At 25.9% G+C, this 13,818-nt stretch overlaps 1 long non-coding RNA gene across 1 annotated transcript; it reads left to right on the top strand.

The window, feature by feature from the left end:
- Positions 1 to 232: 232 nt before the first annotated feature.
- Positions 233 to 4,262, top strand: LOC114077917. Its single transcript, XR_003579297.1, has 2 exons — positions 233 to 631; positions 3,979 to 4,262. It is a non-coding gene; the product is annotated as an uncharacterized LOC114077917 (long non-coding RNA).
- Positions 4,263 to 13,818: the final 9,556 nt, after the last annotated feature.

Below are 13,818 nucleotides of genomic sequence, written 5' to 3'. Positions count from 1 at the left end.
CGAACCCCCTTTAACTATTTTGTGTGTCTATTTCTATAAATTTTGAATCCCCTTACTGAAAATCCTGACTCCGCTATTGATCAGGGATATGTTAGGTACCCCACATAGCACTCACAAAATAAAGAAAGTAGGCATTATATGTGGGGAAAATGAACCCTACTTCCCTTAGTCCCCTCTATAAAGCTGGTTAAAATTTCACACAATAAAATTTATATATTGCTAGTGTGGTCCATTCAACACATTAATTTGTTTCATTCTCTATATCTATATGACCTATGTCTTTTTTTAACTCTTCTCTCTTCTCACAAATCAAATATTTTCTCAAATTCTTCTCCCTTTTAAAGAAAACTTGTTCAATTTTTCATTATATTAAATCTTTAAGAATTGACAAGTTTTACGCTAGCTGTTGATCGATGACGATGACTAAGTCCTAGTCATGCTTTTCCACAGCTTTCTTGAACTTCTTCTTGCTAAATTTTGATCTCTAAATTGATAATTTTGAGATGAGATTTGAAGCTATGAAAGTCCAAGAAAGCTGTGGGAAAAGATGGCAAGCTTTGGACTTATTATTTTTTTTACATTTTCCTTCCTATGGAGTACACTTTGAAGATAATCAAGCCAAATTTTCATGGTAAATTCTTTTAAATTGTTATAATATATAGTTTTTTATTTGTTTTATTAAATTCACTTTTAATTTGTCATGAGTTAGATAATTCAATTACTTGGCATACTTGTTATTGTGAATTCTCTTAATTAATTACCTATTGTACACCTTTATAGTGAATTATGGTTTTTAAGACTTGCTGAAATTAGCTTTGAAAAATCAGCTAGAGCAGATATCTTTTCGTCTGAAAATTATATTTAATAATATGTGTCGGTTTAGAATTATATATAGAAAGTAAATGATAGCTTTATCGGTGAAAATTCTACTTCTGTCACTTAAATTAGGAGTTAATTGTGATAAATATATTTTTACTGAGTATATAAAAATTAAATTAAATTTATTTAGTTAGAAAAATTCTGTATTCGCCACTAAAACTCATATCCACATTTTTTAAACCATGGAAGGCTTTAATTTTTCCTTTTTTTTTTGGTTTATTGTTTCTTGAAAAGGGAAAGGAGAAACTTTTGGATTTTTCTCATTTTGTACACTTATTATTTAATGGAAATTACATTTTCTTTCATTTATTAATTTTTTCTATTTTAATAATATTTTTCTTTTTTTTTTCTTGATTTGCTTGACTTTTTTTTTAAAAAAATAATCAAAGTGGTGAAAACATAGTGAAAAAAATGGCAGAGAAGATTCGTTTTCATCAATTATTGATATAAATTCATCTTGTTTGCCCTTTTGTTTTTGCTCTCTCTGTGATCTTTTATTCTTTCATACATTTCAGTGAAAAAAATAAATAAATTTAATTTGTTTTTGGGTAATAAAAGGTTAAAATTTTGTTACTATATATGAGACAAAAAAATAATAATAATAATCCTTTTAACCACACCCCTTGTCCTTCTCATTTACCATTTAAAGATATATAAAACACCTAAAAAGACAAAAATTCTCAATTCTCAATTTAGTTTTTAACACTAAGATTTTAAGTTATATTTATTCACATTTATGAAAAATATATATTAAGCATATGTAAGGTGGTTGAATTAATTGAGTATGATACCTTTCCAAATTGTGAGATTTTAAATCTCTTACATATTTTTTCAATCGAATTTATCACACGATATATGTCTTTCGTATAATTTATGGGTCATCATACTAAAATGAATCTATTATGTGTTCAGAAAATATCGATCGTGGATTTCTTGTTATGAAAATTCAGAAATATATGTTGAGCAGTAAAACTCTTAGATTTTGTAAATACTACTGATTAAAGATATAAATTAGTTTATCTAAAAAAAGTCATATTATTTTGTTGTTGCTTCTTCTTATTTTCTTTCTGTTTTGGTGATAATATATTCTATAAAATTATGAGTATTAACCTAATGTACTCACAATTTGTCATTTGTTTGTAATTGAACAATTCATGAGAATAGTCAAGTTAAAATTTTCATTAAAGAGATAACAAGAAATACGAAGATATCCAGAGTTATTGTGAAATTAGGTCTTAAGCCTAACTAACACTCCACAAGTTAGCTTAAAGGGAGAAGGATTGTCCAAGCTTTATAAGGAGTCCACCCATCTCATTAACCACCGATGTGGGACTTTTGTCATTCTTTAACACCCCACCTCACGCCCAGTGCTTAGCATCTGGTGCGTGGGCAATTTTGATTTTGGGGACTCCAACATCGAGTGAGACGGGCCCTGCTCTGATACCACGTGAAATTAGGTTTTAGGCCTAACTCATACTCCAAAAGCTAGCTCAAAGGGAGGAGGATTGCCCAAGCTTTATAAGGAGTCCACCCATCTCATTAACCACCGATATGAGACTTTTGTCATTCTTTAACAGTTATTCAATATATTTCTACACTTTTTAACCAAAAAAAAAAAACGTTTATCTTTGTGTAAAAGGTGTAAACTTGATTATTCAATAGTGCTTAATGCTAATTTAGATTCTAATATCTACTAATTAATCATCTTAATTAAGCATTGTTTCAATCTTATAGTAAAAAAAACTAATCTTATACAAAAAAAAAATAATTGTGTATGTATGTAGGGTGGGGGTAAAACGGATTGCTATCAACATATACAAGTGATAGTTAAGCAATTCATAACAAATTAGAGGAGAAGTAGTTTAACTTACTATATTATTCGGAATCGTTAAAAATGTTACAAATACATTTTAAATTCTTCAAAAATAATATATTTGAAAAGAATCTGAGCAGCGTAGGTCTGCGATGTCTAGCCCATAATATATGTATATATAGGTAAATAGTGGGGTAGCTAGCTTAGCTAGGTACACTATGGTTATTTAAATAGGCCAGACAATAAGGGATGGTTGCTCTGTGAAATTTAAAAAGATATGAGAGTACTACTTTTATTGCATTATTATTTATATAAATAAATATAGTTTTTTTTTTTTGGTTTAAACACTCAAATCTAATTTCATAAATGTTTGAGGAAGGTATATGGTAATAAAAATTAATTTTTGGGGTGAAGTTATAACAAGTTGATAGTGTTAAGATTTATTTATAGTATGAGCAAATTTTAATCATATGATCAATTATCATTTTTAGTAGGTTATCAACTTATTTTTTCCATATCATAAATATTTACTATGCCCATGATTAAAGTTTGTATTGAATTGAATTGAGTAAAAATGTTTACCATGTAACATACTTGTTTTAGTTCATTTTGCTTTTCTAATTATGTTGCATAATTATAGAGGTGGAGCTAGAACGGTCAGAATTACGTTTAATTAATATATATATATATATATATATATATATAATCACGTTGTATATAAAAAATCAAAATTTTATGATGTGCATGATACTATTTTTTTCCTCTCATATAAAGGGAATTGAAGAGGACTAATAGGGTTTGTTGGTATGAGAAAAAAATATTTCTTTCAATATTTCATATTGATCGATCGAAATTTTTGGAAAATGAGTTTTTTAGGAAAAAAAATTCTTTTAAAATAAGAAAATATTAACTTTTTCTGATGAAAATAGAAAAAATAAGTTTCGTAAGTCAGATTTTACGTTGATTGTCTCTTTCCAATACCCTCCAACACTCCTCACATTCACCTTCACCCCATCACCCTCAAAGATCCATCCCTACCATCCACACCCCTAATCGTCAGATTACCTCTCGTAATATTTATTTAAATTATACATATACTTTTAAAATAATATTTCTTTACTTAGCATATCGAATACTAAAAAGTAATTTGGTGGTTACTCTCTTTATTACAACAGCTAATATTTGAGGATTTTATTATATTTAAAACCATGTCAGAGTGTTATATATTTTTTATTATTAATATTAATTATAGAGAAATCATTTCTTTTCTCTGGCTAACTTTGCAGGATATATATAAGTACTGAGTTGCAAAAATGTTGGCACCATAAAGTTTTTCTTGAATAATTATTGGACTTGTACAACACAATTATGTGTAAGATTTAAACACCAAAGCTAGCTAGCTAGCTAGCTACTAGCGGAGGTGGAGTCAGAATATCGTAAGGGGTTTAAATTATTCAAATTTTTTTATTAAAAAATTTATTAAATTTGTCTTCAAGTATATATTATCTCAATTATGTGTGTTAATAATATATATATACACACTGATTGTGTTGTATAAATTTTTGATTAAGGATAATTGAATTTTTCTACTACACGTGGTTCCGCCTCTGGCTAGCCGATCATGTTGTGTTGGCTAGCTATTTGTAGAGGTGGATTTTGTGTGTTTGATTGAATTCATTGCTTCTGACTTGAATTATGTGTATATGAATATGGAAGAAATATTCAAAATATATACACATATAATAAAATCGTACAAATTCTAAATTCACTAAATATAAATTTTGAATAATCCAAACCTAATATTTACCAACCAAATGATATGATAATACTTTTACCATTTATATATAATAAAATAATAATATGGGTCGGGGAAAACGATATATATAACTTTTTTCTGTTATAATGTCAATGGTAAAAGTAAAAGTGTTTTTCTTTTTTTTTTAATGATGTAGCTAATATAACAATTTTTATCGTTAAATGATTAAAAAAAATTTTAATTCTATTTAATGACATATTAATGATGAATTATGAGTTATTTAGCGATAAATTAAGGAGTAGTGTATATCATTGGCATGTGCAAAATGGAAGTAAAATTTATGGGAGTGGCCAATGATTTTGAGAGCATATGGCTATAGAGGAAAAGTTAAAACAAAAAAAGATGGACAATTATTTATGTCCCAATATGTTGGAAAGCAATAGAAATATAGTCATGTCACTATTACCATCAATTTATTATTATTATTATTATTATTATTATTATTATTATTATCATTATTATTGTTTTGATGGATATATCATTAAATAAAACTATATAAACTCTATGAACATGGTTGCTAGCTAATACTCTAATAGTATAAATTTGATAGTGAAAATGGCCCCTCAATAGTTAATGGAAACTTTGTCTACCATGAAATGGACTTGAATTTAAACATATAGCTATTGGCTCCTTTTGCAACATGGACATAATTGTCATAGTAATAAAAATTGCAACTACTCTTCCAACATCACATTCCTAACTTTTTTTTTTTAATTTGTCGTTTGGTGTTTAATATTTATTTTCGACTCGATATTAAAAAATTTTATATCAAGAATTAATATATTCGACAGTGAAAATAAGGATGACGTGCTTTGATAAAATAACGAAGGATGAAGATCTCTCGCCTAGGCAATAAAAAATTGAAAATAACAAAAGCAAAATAGTAGACACATGGAAGACAACATATAGTTGGGATGACAACGTGACTTTAGAAATTTGTTTCAACTATAAAAAGAATAATCATATGATAATATCAACAAATTTCATAAAGATTAAAATAGTGATGAATTATTAAGTGTGATTGGACAAATTTAAAGGAGATGACGATATCTTTTATATTCTTGCATTACTTAAGCGTCCTCATTTACTATACCCATATAAAGTCTATTTCAACCTCTATGTTGGATCACAAAATTCTTTATTTTCTCTAGAATTTATTTTTCTCCGTACTTGTTAATTAGTAAATATTTTTTACCTCATTAAAAATTGATATGATAAGGTCCAAAACCCTCCTTATTTACATTTATTTGTATTGAGAATTTTTATTTTATTATTTGTAAAAGATTTATATCGTTCTATCTAGCGATATAAATCCTCCCACCCATCCTCTATCCATCCAAAAAAAAAAAACCAACATATTCATTTATAAAGTGAATAGTAAAATATCAATTTTCATTATATATATTAAAATTTATAATATTTAAATTCTGAATATACTTTGTTTGGCATAGATTTTTTCAATCCCCTAGGGAGGAAACCAAATAAGAAAAAAAAATATATAGAAAGTGGAAAATTTTAGAAAATGTGAAAGAATTTGCATTGGAATTCAAAAAATATAATTCAAGCACAAAAATTTTAAGCAAATACTAACAATAATATGGTCAAATTACTTTCCCTATGACCCATAAAACCATATCCCAATAAAACTTCCCAAAATACAGAAGACCACCCCCATCTTTCCTGCACTAAAGCAGCAAAAAATCAGGCATACAAAATGAATAATGCATGTGCAATAAACAAAAAATTTCATCAACAAGTGGCTAATATAATTGTAGTAAAAATTAATTCGTACTCGATATTTAGTTATATAATATATTAACTTATTATAGTCATGTAATAACTAAAACAAAAATATATTAATTGATGAGTGTGTTAGTACTTGAATCGAAAATATTTCAGAAACAAACTCTTTATTTTCACGAGACAAAATGTGAAGTATGCATATACACTTTACCCTCTTCATATATATGTCTGATTTATGAAATTACATTGAATTATATAAACACACAAATTGTGTTGGTTAATTAGTGTTACTTGAGTCAATGATATTCAGGAGACAATTTGTCCACCTTTACGAAACAAATTGTGAGATTTGTATGTACGCTTTACCCTTTTTAGATATATCACATGTATGAAATTATACTGAATATATATTGATATACATAAAAATTTACACAAATAAGTTGTGATGTTTTCTTTTATATGAATTTATTTAGTTGTGGCATCTTTTCATGGACAAAAGAGGTTCAAATAGATCCAAGGACAGCCAAATCAAACATAAAAGATTATGTTTGATCCAATTGAAACTCTTTTTTGTGTTAGTACAATATATAGTGATTTTATAATTTATTTTCCACCATAAATAAATAAAAGGTGTTATAGGTGTCTAATCTTAACTTTTCAACATTATCTATTTGTCTACATGCAAAATTACACTTAACTATTAGACAAACACTATACTACCAAACAACAATTTAATTAATTAATTGAATGTGATCCCATCTGTTTGACTTTAAACCAACAGTGTTTCTGAAAATTAAAAGAACTTGGCCCTCTAAAGTAAAGCAAACAAAAACCAATCTAATTAAATTAATTAATTAAAAATTAAAAGCACTAATCAAGAATCTTAGAGCAAAAAAAGTAAGATCACAACTTTTTTTTTTAATGATAACAACTTTAATAATGTAATTTTTTGAAATATATTAAGAAAGTGCAAAAACATTAAAACTCTGGAAAGTTAATTACTATTCTGCCTTTCGTAATCAGTCTGAATTTCCAACTTCTAATATGTAAGTCCAAAATATTGAAATTTTTTATTGTGAATCTGAATCAATCGAATCCTATATAAGAGTACCAGAAAGGTAGATACCGAATAAGAAATTAAAAATAATTGAAAAGTATAGATGATGGACCAAGCAACGCTAGAATAAATGTAAATGATATACAAAATTAATTATTTTTTTGAAAAAAAATATTCTTTATACCATCCAAAGAAGAGGCAACAACTGTGGGATCTGATATAAAGGTATGTCAGCCTTAACAAGACAAAACAATATAGTATATGTTCCTTGCTACATAATTGTCTTTGCCATTGTAGGAAAACAAAAAAGTAAAAAACCCTAATATATATATATTTTTTTATATAGTAATTTTTATTACTTTTGCAAGATTTTGACTTAACAAGTTTCTTTCCCAAGGTGAAAATTTTGGCTGTTGGGGTGGGGGTGGGGTGGGGTCAGGGGTAGCTCGACAGTGTTAAAAAGAAGTATGTGTCTTAGGCCTTCAAATTTAAGGGCCTCATTTTTAATAGTAATAGGTTATAAGTTATTATTTTTGATAAATATTGAATACTATTTGTAGTAAAAGTGAACTTTTCATGAAAATAAAGGAAATATTAGAAGAGATTTGACATAGTACTCTCAAGAAAAAATAAGTTAAAATAAGAATGGTTATATTATCAATTGAAAACTGGAAGAAATTAATTATATAAATAATATTAACAATTCAAATTTAAAACCCCAATTTTTATCTTAGGCCACTAATATGCTTGAGTCGCTTCCGAATGGGGCAGGGGTGGGGTGTACATTTTCTTGGCTAAACTTGCATGGCCTAGTCCTGTTTGGTCTGACATCCATGTATGCACACACATGTTTGTTTAGGTTTAACTAGTCTCTAAATTTAATTGATTAAACTAATTCAAATTTTTGTCTAACATGTCTACAAATAAAGTCGATTAATCATTTAATTATTAAATATAAAAAGTTAATTGGTTAGACTCATTCAATTATTTGATATTTGACATTCAAAGTTAACTGATCAAATTAGTTTAAAATTAAATTTGAACTAATCGACGTTGATGTCATATTAAACTCTATAAAACAGAATTAACTATTCAAATGTTTGATAACAAGAATTTACTAATGGTACAATATATATCGATATCGATTTACTAAAGTAAATCATATGAGTGTGGAACAAGGAATTAATGGTATTAGACCCCTAAAATATTGAGGCCCCAACTTTTTGATAATGTTTTAATTTGTATAAACAAATAAAAAATTTAAAAAATATTTTTTAAAAACAAAGAGAGAAACAAAAACTGTATTTTTTCTTTTTGTAGATGGTAGAAATATTTTAGAATACCGGATCAAACTATTAAAATTTATATCAATAAATAAACCTTTATATAACGACATCCAACAAACTGTATTATAAAACATTGATTAACATACTAATATATATCCAACAAATTGTATTGTAAAACATGTATCATAAGACATTGATTAACATCCTAATATATATTAACAATAATGTATAGTTAAACCCTCGATATTTTCTTCTTCTAGTAGTTAAGTATTATAAAAAATTAAGTATGAAAAAAAAGAAATAACTTTTTATTAAAATTTCATCAAGCACCTTGTAACATAATTTATTTTATGAAATACTAAATCAAACATTCTATAATATACTATTCAACCAAACTTTCAACCAAAATAATATGTTATAAAATATTCTATAACATAATTTATTTTATGAAATATTGATCTGAAGCTCCTGCAACATACTATTCAATCCCAATCAGGCTCATGCTATTCAACCAGAATTTTAACGAGAATGAATGAAAATATATTTAAAATAACCCAAAAACATTCTATTCAATCATTCTTTTTCATCAAACAAAGTGAATGAAAATATATGGCAAAACAACTCGACAAATTATTTGTTTTAATAAATTATTTTATAATTCTTATTTCTATAAGCCAAACTTGTGGTCCATATATACAACAACAAATGTAGCGGCTATGAGATTAAATTAAGATTAATAAAAATAAAAAATATTTAAAAATCAAAACATAAGTTATTCTATAATACTTTATAATGGTATATAAGACATAAATATGAAATATTAAATTTGAATAATAAGAAAATATGCTTGAAGTGAAAATTTTGATAATAATAATAAACAAAATTACATAAAAGTCATTACAGCTTAAACAAAACAAAATTATATGAAATTCAATACAATTTCAACAACAAAATTATATAAAATTTCAATACAATATCAACCAGACCGATTCGCTCTTTACAAAAGAATCAGATCTATAGTGAAACAGACTCATCCCATACAAAGCTAGATAGATAGCCACAAACACAGCAATTGATCATCATAAACACCTTTTAATTATCTGCAAAAATCCATGCATCTATAGAGAAATACCAAGTTGGTAAAAAAAAATATAAAAAATTAAACATACATAGAAGTTGGTAAAAAAAAATCATATAAAAAATAGTTTTAAAAAAATTAAACATAAATAGATCTGAATCAAAAGCTTACATACCATGCATCACAAAATCTTGAAACTATATAATAGGAATAACAACATACCCAATATAATACGTATAGTTAGATCTGAAAGGATAAAATACACACGAGTAAAAGATTATTTCTGATAGATCCTCGACTCAAAACAACCAATAAACTTCAATTCAATTGTAGCAATTCTATTTGACCCTATCTGTATCTTCCCACAGCTTTATTGAACCGCAACAACAATATGAATCAATTTTTTCTTTTTCATAAATTGTAGATGCAGTTCAAGAAAGCTGTGGAAAAACACAAAAAGGACCATTTTATTTTATTTTTTTGCAAAGGAAACATATTTAACCTAATAGGAGAAAAAACGAAGAGAAAAAAAAATGAAAGGTTTTTTTGAAAAAAATAAAAAATTATGTGATGTTTTATGAGTGTGATGAAAGTGAAGAAAGGGAATGGAGTATTTATAGGGGGAATTGAATTACTTTAAACCACACCAATCCCAAGAAGAATATTTGGGCCTAAAAAGAAACTCTTCTCTGATCACAAAACCCACTTTTTTCAACCTATTAAAAAGCCTACCTTTTTTTTTTTCATCCCATTTATAATATATTTTTCTCTAATAATTAAATTATTATTAACACTTAATTTTTATTTTAATCCCTCCCAAGGAGTTTATTAATTTTTTTTTTTCATTCAAACTCACAATCTTCATATTGCTTTCTTAGTGACTCGAAAATAAGGAATATTTACCATTCAGACAATTCTCTTTTGTTTAGCACGATTTTTCTTAAGGAAACGCATTCAGAATTTAATTTTATGAATATAATATTTAAGGTTGTGTTTGGTATGAAGGAAATGTTTTCACTAGAAATTAAATATTTTCTAGAAAAATAAGTGAATTTCTTGCTTATCTTTTAGTGTTTGGTAGTAATTAAGCAAAACAATATATATTATTAACATTTATATATATATTGTAGCAAAACATTATAGAAGTAGAAGAGAGGGGCAGTGGGAGTGAGATGCACAAAGTATCTCGTACTAGCGGGGTCTAAAAAAAGGACACACTTCATTTATTATTGGTAAAATAATTTATAATCATAAATATTTATCTTATTTTAAATCATAACCATAAGTATCAAAAATATTTTTTTCATTCTTAACCGCGTTTAATCTATTCACTTTCTACAAAGAATATTTAGAATTTGAATATAATTTTTCTATATGATTCATATCCCCCTCCTTCAAATTTCTAAAACCTAGCAAAATAACTCAATTTAACTAATTTACTTTAGGCGTATAATCAAAAATGCTCTAGAAGAGTAATATATCAAAATTGATAAATAGTTATACGATATCATAGATTAGATTTTATATACGAGCAATTACATACTACTAAATATATTTTTTACTTTATTTTGATTTTGTTTTGTAGAAGAAATTGAAGTTAAAAAGTTGTTTTGATAATAATATGTGAATGATGTTTGATGATTTGAATTTATTTTTCCTAAAAAATATAAAATTCAATTTAAATATAAAATATAATTGAAATTGAAATAATTTTAATAAAAACAAAACATTAGTTTAAATTTGAAAGAAGAAATATATTAGAAGTGAAAATAATTTTTTTTTCAAATACAAAGTTATATTTGATTTATCATGGCCAAACGTTGATTTTCAAATAAAATAAGGAAAAATCTAAAAAATAAGTGAACAATTCCCATGATCATGTGGGTCCTTAAACTTAATGTCGCGCCAAGCACCTTCACATGAATTGATTTTAACGGAGTATCATTTTATACTCGTCTATTTTAATAATATTTATTTTTTTCAGTTCATGTGAAGGTGTTTATCGCATTTTGTTTATCCCTCTCTTGATGACTCAGACCAACAACATTTTGAGTTGGAGGTGAAAAATATTTATCATCTAAGTAATTCTTTCTTGTCGATTTTATTTTACTGAATATTGAATTTTAAAATATTTAACAAAATATTTCTTTAAATCGTAAATCGTCTCATTAATTTTCGCGTGCTAAATCTTAACGGAATAATCGATACCGAATTGATAACGATTAATAACCAATTAATTTGGATCAAACGGCTGTTATTGCATTACTGGATCATGCTTTGTGGGTCCCACAGTTAGATCTGTCTATTTCCATGGCGGTTGGAATTCCATCTTCAAGGGACCCACAAATTGACACCTAATTTCCTAAAATATTATTATATTTTTTTTTATAAAAAAATATTATTAAATAATTATATGGAACTTTTATTTCTTTTCAAATTTTCTCTTTTGATATATAGTATATAGGAGGGTCCTATTTTTGATGTTTGGTTGTTGTCGCAATTAAATTATTAAAAAATTATATTATATGGTTTTTTTATATTAGTATAATAATAGTAAATTTTTAATAGATATGTTAATATACATATTTAGATTTATGATATTATTGAGTTTGAGAAAATTCATGTTTTTTTAAAAAAAATCTATCTTGTTATTTTTTGTTTTGATTATATTAATTTTAAAATATATGTTAACTTTCGATAAAAAAAGATTTAAGCCTTCTTTTAGGTATATTAATTTTTGATAGATAAAAAAAAAGCAATTTTCTATTCAAATATGTGTTAAAATTAGCTTTTATTAGTCATATTTTTGGAGAGAAAAATAGTCATTATGATGGAGTAATTTCAATACAAAGCATATAAATGAATTGACACAATTTGTTGACTAAAGGTGTGGTAGTACGATGGAAAATATTTTTAAATTGTGACATTATATCGATTTTTATGTTTTAAAAAATGAAATTTTTTTTTCAAATTTACGAAAAAAATAAAGTATAGAAAATATTCTAAAACCTATTTTCAACTCTTGAAACCTGATTTGAAATCGAATTCTTGACCTTGATCATGAACCCAACTCAAAAGATCGACTCTTAGCACTGATCCCAACTCTCGATTCTGATCAGACAATCAACTCTAATAAGGCCTATATGAGATCCTAACAACGTCATGGCATGCTCAATTACCTCTTAACTTAGCTATGTTAGTATTATAATATTTTCACGCCAATGTCGTTGTATTTCTCAAATTGTACCTAGATGTTTTCGTGACAAAATCCATATATCGATCCCACTATCTCCACACAGCAAAAACTACGAGATCACCCCAAAAACTCCTCTGGATCCAGGAGTCATGGACCGACCATAAAACCCTATTCATATTTCCTTCTTACTAATCAAACACTAAAAAACCACTTATTTTTTTTAAAAAAATCCTTCATACCGAACATAATTTTTAAAATTAAAATTCATAAAATAAAATTTTAAAAAATCAACATAGGGTTCTCACATGGTGGCATGTGAGGGTGACCCACATTTTTAAAAATGACATGTACCCCGTTATTTTCGGACTATGGGTTTGTTGCCCCGACATTTTTATACTTACTACGATGCACCCTTTTATTAATACTATAAATAAAATAAATCATTTTTATTTTTTAAATTATTTTATTATTCATATATATATATATATATATATATATATATATTACTCATAATTATTTTATTATTTGTTGGATCTTTAGCGTTGTGTATTTTTCGGTGGAGAATGTAGCAATTCGATTACGTATGTACTGTACATTCAAATTTAATATTGCTAAGTAATTTGAAACAGCAAAACTTTTATTTGAATTTATTAAATTTAAATTTTGAATTTATTAAATTTAAATTTTAAATTTATTAAATTTAAATTTTGAATTTATTAAATTATGTAACAATTTGATTACATATATTTGATTTTAATATTTCGGCGTATAGTATAGATTTATTATTAAGTGAAAAATTTTTTAAAAAAAATCTTAATGTGTATTATATATGATTTCATAGTTTTAAATATACGTTAATTAATTCATTAATTAATTTAAAGGTTAAAATCGTTAAATTTATATTTTATGTCCGTGCGATTCATCTATTATTAGCTGAAATAAATCATGTA

Source organism: Solanum pennellii, chromosome 7, assembly GCF_001406875.1.
Source record: "Solanum pennellii chromosome 7, SPENNV200".
Taxonomy (NCBI): domain Eukaryota; kingdom Viridiplantae; phylum Streptophyta; class Magnoliopsida; order Solanales; family Solanaceae; genus Solanum; species Solanum pennellii.
The sequence above is the reverse complement of the archived record's forward strand: the minus strand, read 5'-3'. Positions and strand labels throughout refer to the sequence as shown.